At 39.5% G+C, this 10,797-nt stretch overlaps 1 protein-coding gene across 1 annotated transcript in view; it reads right to left on the reverse strand.

Moving 5' to 3' along the window:
* The window catches only part of LOC141803039 (hippocalcin-like protein 1), a 54,919-nt gene extending 45,558 nt beyond the window's left edge, over window positions 1-9,361 (reverse strand). The window contains exon 1 of the mRNA XM_074686905.1: window positions 8,840-9,361. The gene's annotated coding sequence lies outside the window, so the exon portion shown is untranslated. The remainder of the gene's footprint in view (window positions 1-8,839) is intronic.
* Between the last annotated feature and the right edge of the window lie 1,436 nt (window positions 9,362-10,797).

A 10,797-nucleotide genomic window follows, 5' to 3' on the forward strand; every position in this document is an offset into this window, starting at 1 on the left:
AAACTACACGTATTTCATATTAAATGTTTATGTTCAGAATCAACTTAGGTTTACATTTTTGTTAAAATTATACCTAAACTTTATTTCATACTTTGCTTTACTTTAATTAAATCAAATAAGTAGATGTTCTTCAACTTATTCAAGCTGCCTCAGGTTGATATTAGTGCTCTGCATTTAATGCATCTTTTTACTTTGAACTTGTGAAATGGAAAATTTACATGTCATTTAATCACTCAAAGGTTTTTGGCCTGATTATTTTTTCAGTGCTGTTTCATGCTGAAACTACTACTTTAATACTTTTCTCCAGAGTTCTTTTCCCATTGATGAATGGATCGAGGTGTAATAATAACCAGACAGGCAATCTAAACTCTACTAGTCCTCTGCTCATTTTCAGTCAGAACCATCCGAACATGCACCTCCAGAGTGAAAGGTTAAAAAAATAATCTCAGCCCATCACATTTTTCGACATGAACCAACTTTACAGAGCAACAGGGAGAATCAGATAGCATAACTTTATCAAAGTCAAAGGGTAATACCAACATTGTATCATCACAAACAAAACAATTCACATTGTTTCAACTTCTGCCTGGTTGTAATATAACATTACCACCAGATGGTGGCTGAAGTGTGTCCTATAGCTTTTTTGTTAACTGCCAGTCATAATAAGAGAGAAAGAAACAACAGCAAAAGAAGACATGAGTGACAGAAATATGGACTGTAAATCTGAACCTTTTGATAACTGAAGTTCCTGAAGTGTCCACTAGAGGCTAGCTGCAGAAACACCAGAAACCACATACACACCAACACACAAGAAAATATTCTGACAGCCAAAATAAACATATTTACAGCCTGGTAAAATAAACAAACAAACAAATTATACTTATAATAATGATAATAATAATAATAATAATAATAATAATAATAATACTAATAATAATAATAATCATAATAAATGAATAAATAAATGAAAAAAAAGGTCTATATATCTCATCTGTCTTTCAGAACACTCTATACTAGATGAATTTATTATAACTTATTTTTAGTTATTGAACTAATAAGTTTTACCCATAAGGCCATGGGTGACTTGACTAACAGGTAGACACCCTGCAGCTGTCTGCAAAGAGACACAGACACTATGTCTATACATTACACAGTCTACGGTTTTGACAACAACAAAAAATAAAAAAGTTAAAAATACAAAAGACTTGATTTATTTCTGATTTAGAGTTATGAAAGCAATCCATCTCATTATTGTTGGAGAATTTTGCAAATAAGAACCAAAATGTTCATTCATACTTAAAAAAGTAACTCATTTGCTGAAATGAATGAGGTAATATTTGTTTTATTTCTATATTTATACACTTTGGAACATTGCAGACTGGGATGAGATTGAGTTAAAAGAAGACCTCTGCAATTATAACAAATTACTAGAGGTCCCAAGGTATTACTGTCCCATGTGGAGAGGGCTTATGGGACTTATTCATAGATAAGCATTTCAAATCCTGAGGCTGGGTTCACTGCAGGACACACTCTGCAAACACTGTGTCACTCTAATGATAGTTGATGTTGCATTTTCCACATGGATTCAGATAATTGTGATAAATAGTGGCAGGGGAGGAACTGTTTGTAGGCTCATATCAAGGCTGCAAACTAACACCAGAGAGTGTTTTCTTCTATAAACACAGACCTTCTTCCTAACCAATCAGTGACAAGAGTCTCAAGGGAAGTAAAAACCTCCAGGATTAAGCTGTAAAAACTGATAGTGCCCTCAACAAAGTCGCTTATTTTAGTCCAGAACTGTGTTATCAACTGTTCCTTTGTGAGGAAGCTGGCTCTGCATTAAAGGCCGGAAAGACACAGATAACTGTAAAACTACACTGAAAGAAGGACTTATTGACCACTGACAGGAAGAGATCTACTGATCTGGAGGGGGAGATGCAGAGAAAACACACAGCATGGTAGAAAAAGAGGAGAGAGAAGCGTCCCTGCAGTCCAGGAGAGCGCTGATAGATAAGAGCAGAGGAGGACGGACAGAGAGGAAGAGGCCACTCTGAGAGACGCTCTTTAAAGAGATATCAGTGCAGAGAGCAGTAAGGGTGTGTTCTCTGCACATTTACAGTTGAGAGCTGTTTTCCCTTTCATGCTAAAGAACACACGTACGTCCCCTGTGACTTCATTAGCAGAACCACACGCTGAGCTCAGGGACTAATTGGCTGCCCTTTCAGCCCACTGATGGTGAGAGGAGAGGACAGGAGGGGGAAGGAACCGGCAGAGTTAGTTTATTAAAATTTTACTCTGAACTTTTTTATATCATGAGATTTCTTTCACCCTGTCTTATTTGCTTTTTTACAAGGTGTTAATGTGGTTACAGCTTCCTCTAAATTCATTCCCAATTAAAATGAAGTGGGCATAAAAAAAAAAAAACTTCATGAAGGCTCACACATTAAATCAAACATTCTTTGAAATGAACTAAACTTTTTCCCTGGCTGTGCTCTCCTAATACTTTTTATTTAAACTTGATCGATGAACGGTTTATGGCAGAGAAAAGAATGTGAAAAATGTGGAAGACAGTGTAGATGTCAGTAAGGGAATCACAAGAAGCTGAGTAAAAGAGAAGTCAGCAGACTCTCAGTGCAGTACAGCACAGACAGAGTCATGACTGATCCAGACAGAGTTAGGGATGGGTGTGTACTGATACAAGGTATCGGTATCGGGCTGATACCGGCCTTATTTTAAGGTACCGGTACTCATGAAGGCTGCAGATACCAGCAGCCGATGCTCAAGGCAAAAAAAGAACATTTTCCTTGCCTGTGGTTGGCACTACATTACCGAGGTTTGACACATGTCAGGTCCTGTTCAGACAATATAAATGAGCCACGGAGAGTGAACAGTTAACCTGTTTTATTTTTCACTTCAGTTCATTGGAAAAAAAAAATACTAAAACTCTGACAGTTGTTAGTTTTATTTTGCACTTTTGTGAATTTATTAAGCACAAATCATAAACTCAGAGAGGAGTGTTTGTGTTTTATTTTGGACTTAATGGAAGATTGTGCAGTCTTTGCACAAAATGATCTGTCACTGTTAATTGAATTATCATGTTTCAAAGTACTAGCGGTATCGGTATCAGTGAATACTCAAGACGTAGAGAAAAGTGGTCTGGAAAAAAGTGGTATTGAACAACCCTGAAGTTTAGAAGTTATAGGGAGAGGACCATAAAGTCTAACAATAAATCGCTCATGTTACTTAACAATCAATAGAAATGTCCATTGACAAAAGTCCCGCCCTCCAACCTGATGAGCCAATCACAGTGTGTACAGCCATTCCCATACACTCAGACACTCTCTGCATCATTTCTATGATGTTCATTGAAAATGCATCACAGAGAGTCAGTTTTTATGTCGGTTTTATAGTTTTTTTTCCTGAGATTTTAAGCTTAAAATGGTCAAACTGTGTTTATGTGTGACATGTGTACCTGAGAGTCTAGGTGACGGGGTGTATTTTTAACCCTTTCCTCAGACTCATCTGATCAGAGAAAAGTGTCTTCTTTGGATAAAGTTGAGCAGTAGACCAACATCATCTCTGTGTGAATCAAATGAAGAAGGATGTCTCCATCTGCTCTAAGGTCAGCTGACATCGTATCTGAGGCAGCAGATTGTGACTTTGCTGTAAAGAATTATAAAGTTATCTTTAACACTAGAACCAACACTGCAGTCTGACAGACTCTTTGGGATTTTCTCTAACGTTAGCTAAAGTTAGCCTAACGTTAGCTCCTAACAAATTCCCTTTCTTTACTGTGATAAGCCATCAGACTGAAGAGCCATCTCAAACTAAGATTCTACACAATTCTCTGACTAATCAAACTTTTTTTTACAAACACTGAGACAGTTTCCACATCCTGCCTGAAGATGTTCACAAAGTAAGACAGAAGTTGAGCTGTAAGACAGCTCAAGATCTGACAGTCTCTACAGCTTCAGGTCCCCTCATCAGAAGCCCCCAAAGATCTCCTCACAGAGCCTCCACTGACTCAGCCTGTGTGCTCCCATCATGCACCTGTGCTCACATGACAGGATACACACCATAATCTACAGTGACTTTAAGGAGGCGTTCACTGAGCATGTGGTCAGCTGAGACCTCCTTACAGCATCACATGAGATGGTTCCTGTGAAAGCCTGCAGGGTGGAGTATGAAAGAAGGCCCAACTACAGAGAGGGTGAGGTGATAATAAAACTACTCCCCCCTCTTTGCATTGCTCATCATCTGCCTTTGGAAACACACTTTCACTGCCTCATTGATCGTTTGTTTGGTGCTTAACACCAACCTCTGCTAGTTTGTGTGTGTATTCATCTTCTGACTGCTGGTATGTGCTGGGGAGTGTGCTTATGAGCCTGAGAGACGGAGCAAGTGGTGCTCCAGCAGACATTTATCTTCTTATGTAACAGCGAGACTAGCATTAGCACATGCAGGCGAAATGTTGCCTTTACTCAACAGAACATCAGCTGCAGGGTTCAGCCCATTTTTCAGCCCCAGAGAATCAAGTTTTCTTTTGGACACAATCCCCCCCAAAACAAAAGTGTTCATCAGGGCTGTGCCTGAGCCCAGCACCACGGTCCCATTAACCCCGGGTCAGAGCCAACCACAGCCTCATTATCAGCTCTATCATTTTTCTTTTCTCTATCAGCTATGGCAGAAAACGACTGCTGAACAGAATCTCTGCTCCTATAACGTGACATGTGAGTCGTTGAATTTGGCTCCTTGTTTCTCTGATGCCAGCTCGCACAGAAACAAGTCAAATCTGAGGGGATTACACTGAAGGCACGCACCAACTGTGGCATTTAGGTAAGAAATGTAGAGGCTGATGTGTTGCATCACGACATGAATGAACATTTTTTTTATTCCCAGGGAAAGGAGAGCACTGCTTCTCTTTATACTCTGACAAATATGGATGATATGTTACAGACACCAAAAAAACACAACCCTGAAACTGAACTGTTAAACCCTCAGCTCCACAGATACACTGATAGATCTTATCTTATATTAAGACAGATGTTAGATAGAGGCTTGAAGAGGGTGTAGGAAACAAGCTGCTGTTTTTGTGAGTCTTCATTAATGTTTGACAAAGTGTGTTGATAAACCTCAGACCTGCTGATGGTTCAGAGCACTGGTTCTTCAGGTGATCTGTCTTCACTGAGCATGCTCTAACATCCTTGTGCCATCATCACAGACTGATGAAATCCAAACCTCACCTGTCCCTCAAATGTTCCTTGATTCTCAAGGAAAACGTCATCCATTAGAGGGCGATGTGGAGAAAATACGTCAGGATTGCTCTCAAGCAGCTGTGTACGCAGACTTTTTGAAGGGCAGGGGTGTAAAGAAAAAAAACACATACATTTTTGCCAACCAAAAGGGCCGTTTATTATATTTTAACCAGCAAAAAGGGCAGTATCGTGTGTTTTGCCAAACAAGAGGAAACTTCATGCCTTATTTGGCTTCCATGAAGATACTTGAGTGCAATATGACCCCCAAAAGGATAATTTATGCCATTTTGGCTCCCAAAAGGACAAATAATTCCTTTTTTTTTTACTTCCAAAGAGGACACTTTTTTTGCCCATTTTGGCCCCCATGAAGACACTATTTGCCCTTTTCCACTAGCACGCCTTGGCCCTACTCTACTCGGCCCTACTTGATTGTAGCTTGTTTCCACTGGCCTGGTACCTCCTAAAACAAGCTAGTTCTAGTGCCTACTCCACTCTGGTTCCAAGCGAGCTAAGTCGATACTAAAAAAATGACATCACCGACTGGTGATTGGTGAGACAATGTCGTCATCGATGAGTCATGAGCGTGACGCCCAAACAAGACAGGACATAAGGGGACGAGAGCCACCATTGTTAAACAACAACTGCAAGAATGTTGTCCCCCCAGAGTTTCTCTCTGGTCCAACGATGAGGTTTGTGACAAAGCAGCAAGTATACTATTGCCTCCAAGTCATTGTTTGCTATTGTTGCGTCCCGCTCAAAATGACGTGGATGCGTTGTTGCCCAGCTGTTTTGTAGGGGCGACCCCAAGCACCGGTGGTCAAAGAACTAGTGGAAAACCGAGTAGAGTAGGGCCAAGACATGCTCGTGGAAAAGGGCCATAAATGCCTGATTTGTCTCCAATGAGGACACTTTATGCTGTTTTGGCTCCCAAATAGGGCAGTTTATGCTTATTTTGGCCTACAAAGGGACACTTTATGCCCATTTTGACTCCCAAGAGAACATCTTTTTGTCCATTTTGGCCCCAAAGAGGACACTAGTTCCTAGTGCCTAGTTTGGCTCCCAATAGGACTCTTTATGCCTGTTTTTGCTCTCAAGAGCAAACTTTAGCACTCATTCTGGCTTCCTAGAGGGCAGTGTAGTACACTAGAGGATACTTTTTGCAGGTTCTGGTTCCCACGAGGCCACTTTGGCACATGTTTTTTTAACAACTTAGCCATGTGGGGTGGGAGGCACTGCCCTCTTCCACAATGTTGCTTAAATGTAGTTTTGAGTCCTCCAAATCAATTAATTTAAAGACATCAGCTGGAAGAGTTGTTGAGTTTCTGCTGAATGTACAGAGCTTTAGCTTTAGACCAGCAGCCTTTGAACAGTCCAGATGGAGTTTAGTGAGACTTTACAGACAGACTTTATTTTTGTTTGGCCTGATAGAAAATGCATTACTCTAATATGATCATTTTGATCTGTCAACAAGTAATCGAACACACAACTGTTTCCAAACTAGTAATCAGATTAAATTACTAATGCCAGTCATTTTCCTTATTAAAGAGAGATATATAAAAAAATATTTTTGTTTTCTCTTGCAAGAGATGACATCAGCCGGCAACACAAACCCTAAACAACAGTGTAGGGAGGAGAGAGATGCTTGTTTTCAAGCAGGAAATAGAGACAATGTAGAAAATAAATGGTGAATTTTACCATTACAGTGTTGACAGTTAAAACATATCAGTTTATAAAAAGATTATCCTTATTTTTGTTCTACATTTAATTACTTTTTATTTTGTATTTATTTATCATTCTTTTCAAAAACAATAATACATTTTAATAATGGACAATTATTTATTTATAGTAATATGACGGATTAGGGCCACATTAAAGGAAAAAAGTAAATTTCTTAAAATAAAGTCAAAAACTAATAGAATAAACTCGTTACTTTAGTCCATAGCTATCAGCAGATCTTAGAAATGTAATCTGAAAAGGCAGAGATCACATGTGTAAAATGAATTTGATGACCCTATACTTCTCCTGGATAAAGTTTTTTTTTTCTTTCTGTATTATATTTTTTTTCAGTGCTGCAATTTGCAGACAGTCCCTGGGCATTCCCGCAATAGTTGGCTCTGCATTGAAGACAAAGAAGTTTTAAGGACAACACATGTAGCTCTCTTTCTTCCTTGTGGTGTTGAGGTGTGGATTTGTTCCTCTGATGAGTTATTGATCGAGGAAATAAAAATCGGTCAACATCTTTTTAACTTTACCAAAGTTCTTAATGAAGCCCCAGTTTCTGAGTCGACTTTTAAGGGTCCTTAAACTAATGATGTTGTTATACTGGTGTGTCAAATGGATAAATTCACAAGATTATGCTCCTCATTTTTACTGCTCTCCTAGCAGCTGAGCTATTGATTACAAAAAAAGACTTTAATCTCATAAATTTATGAGATAATTCACATCAATTTTCTTTTTTTAATGACATAGCCCCAATCCTCCTTCATAAACCAAAGTCGGGAAAGACTGTCATATATTTACTTTTCATAAAAAATGCATTCTTTCTTTCTTTTTCAGGTTCAGTTTTTAAGTTCAACTTAAATGTCAGGAGAAACACTGTTTGGCCTCACTGTTAAAAATGCTCTTCCAGTAAAGTGAGTGTTGGAAAATCTGGTTGTCGTTTTAATGCTGAGGTGGTAACAAACAAACGAATGTGAATGTAACAAACAAATGAAAGTGTATTCTAATTTAGTGACTTTGTAAATGAGTAATCAGATTACTTTTTTAAAGTAACTGTTGCAACATTGTTCATTTCAGCGGCTTAATCAATACATTGTAAGATGGACACTGGGGGCCGTGTAGAAGATGCACCCCAGGCCACGATCGGACCCCAGGTCGGACTTTGGATATACCGGGATGGGGGAGTGGGGAATAGCAGAGAAACATGATGCTATTAAAATATATTAAAATATATAATCCGGAAAAAACAGCATTTCCTCTTAACACACAATGTGTATAACATCTCATGAAGCCAGTACCTACAGTTACATATAAATAAAGCAGAATCTATAGATGTTATAGCTGAGTCTTTCCCCCCCTCCTGTCAGCCTTCCTGTGACACACAGAGCACCAGCACATGGCTGTGGACTGAGGAGAGCTGAGGATCCAGAGCACCACCATGCGCATCCTCCCTCCTTGTCCCGCGTTCAGATCATTCATAAAAAATGGCAGGCCGACACGGCTGTCGTCCTATCACTCCTACCCAGCCGCTCCTCGTCGCTTATTCTAAGATCTCGCCCCACTCCGGCTCTTTGGGGACGCTCACCCATAGATAGAAATAACCGATCGTTCATGACTCTCAAACCACCGCACCAACTGCACAGGCTGTGCGGGAATGTGCTCAGGTCACACGGCGTGTGGTTGGTGTGTTTGTCGGCGGTGCATTGTGAACACACAGCTGAAATATGCATCGTTCACAGGGTAAACAACAGAGTCTGCGCCTCCTCTACAGAGCCCGGTTCCTTTAAGCAGGGAGCGCATTAACGCACAGCAAACATGAAGCAGGCTTAAAATCTGCAGACCAATTCAATGACCCACTTCCTTACCCGATGAATCCGCGGTGGCGTCTGTCGTGGGGAGGCGGGTATCCCTGTGTCGGTGATCCGGACAGCCGTGTGGAGATGCTCGGATGCTCGGCTCGCTCCGGACGCCTGGTGAAGAAAAGCGGTGTAGGACCGACCTCCGTCTGCTCGCTGGCCTAGTGCTGCTCCTGCTCCTCAGTGCAGACACATCCAATCACACACTCCGGACTGGCAGAGTGACTGTCTGAGTGGCCCCTGGCTACAGCAGCCGAGCCCTGTAAACCATGTTACCGTACCAGGCGAGAGGCAGCAGGGATGGTGCTGCGGAGCGGGGGCTGCTGAGGCTGCTGTGGCTGCTGCTGGCGTCTCTTCTCCTCCGGGGGGCCGGGCCAGGACGGGATAGTGACGGAGGACAGTGTGTGGAAGTGCAGAGCGCCGCTGGAGTGGATTTAAACGGGGGGATGGTTTCGTTGGGATTGCGTGGTGGGGGTTTAATTAGACAGCGCAGCGCCTATTGGCACCGACCTTGCGCACAGCCCTCCTCCAACTTTCCTACCATCTCTCCTCTCCCTCCCTCCTCAGATAGACGTGTGTGAACGATGGCGCACCATGCTGTGTCTGATGTTGCTCTCCTTACTACACTCACTGCGTTTGTTCTTAGTGAAGATGAAAACATGGCAGGGTCCACTCTGACATTTTTCTGTCACCTTGATATTTGCTCGTGTGGAGATAAATATCAAACTCAAACATTCAAACATGATCAGAGTGCTTTGCAAAGAACATTTAGAGAAAAATAAGGGCAATAGGGTAGAAGAATAATGATTAATACCTAAAATAATATATATATTTATATAGTCAATAAAAGAAAATAAATATGATAAGAACTGCTAAATAGTATAAAATCGGAAAAGTAAAAGCATTAAATTGATGAAATTTATAAAAACTATATAATTTAAAATGAAATATAAATAGAAATGATGTTTAACAGTGGGGATGAATATAAAAATGCTACTGCAAACAAGGGCAAAAAATAAATCAAATTAAAAAAGCAGGACTTAAATTCAATGTCTAGTTTCCCTTTTAACTTTGATATCTTTCATGAATTCAGTCAAACTGTTCGCTGCAATTCAAAGCTAACTTCATCCAAACAGCGACAGACCAGAGGTACTCAGCTCTGTATTCAACTCAATTTAATGTGAATTGTCGAAACAGAAAAAAAAGATAAAAAAAAATGTTGAAAATTATTCATTTATACTACTAGTACTACTACTAAATAATAATAATAATAATAATAATAATAATAATAATAATAATAATAATAATCATCATCATCATCATCATCATTATTATTATTATTATTATTATTATTATTATTATTATTATTATTATTATTATTATTATTATTATAATAATAATAATAATAATAATAATAGTTTCTTTATATATCTACACCACCTTTTAAAACAAATGTTTCCAAAGAGCTCTAACAGACTAAGCATGGCAGATTTAGGAGAGTGACTCAATAACATTAGATAGAGAGAGATCTAGAACATTTTCACAAAGATGAAGAAAAATATCAGTACATGAAGCAGATTCGTAGGTGGATTTTGACTAAAAGTAGTTTTGAACCAGAGGAACTGAAGGGTTTTAGTGTTTTTTTACACAACAAGGATTTTATATTTCTAGATGGATATTGTAGTTTTTGTATACTGAGTTTTGGTGTAATGTCACTGAGTTAACACAGTTTGCCTCAGTTATATTTATATAGTTTGTTTAATGAGTTTGTGTGTAGATGTTTCCACTGTGCAGAGACAAGGTATAAAATATAAATAAAGTTGTCTAAACTAAACTAAACAACACATTTTCTGAAGAGGCATGTGTGTCAATAGCAGACAGTTGCGTAGAATATCAACTCTATGTCTATGTCTGTCTATATGGGGCGTTGTTTTTTTCATCCCAGAAGATAAGTGTGAAATATCCGC

This window comes from Halichoeres trimaculatus, unplaced genomic scaffold (assembly GCF_033239565.1).
Source record: "Halichoeres trimaculatus isolate MK-OKI-2021-1 unplaced genomic scaffold, fHalTri1.1 fHalTri1_scaffold_14, whole genome shotgun sequence".
In the NCBI taxonomy this organism is placed as follows: Eukaryota; Metazoa; Chordata; class Actinopteri; order Labriformes; family Labridae; genus Halichoeres; species Halichoeres trimaculatus.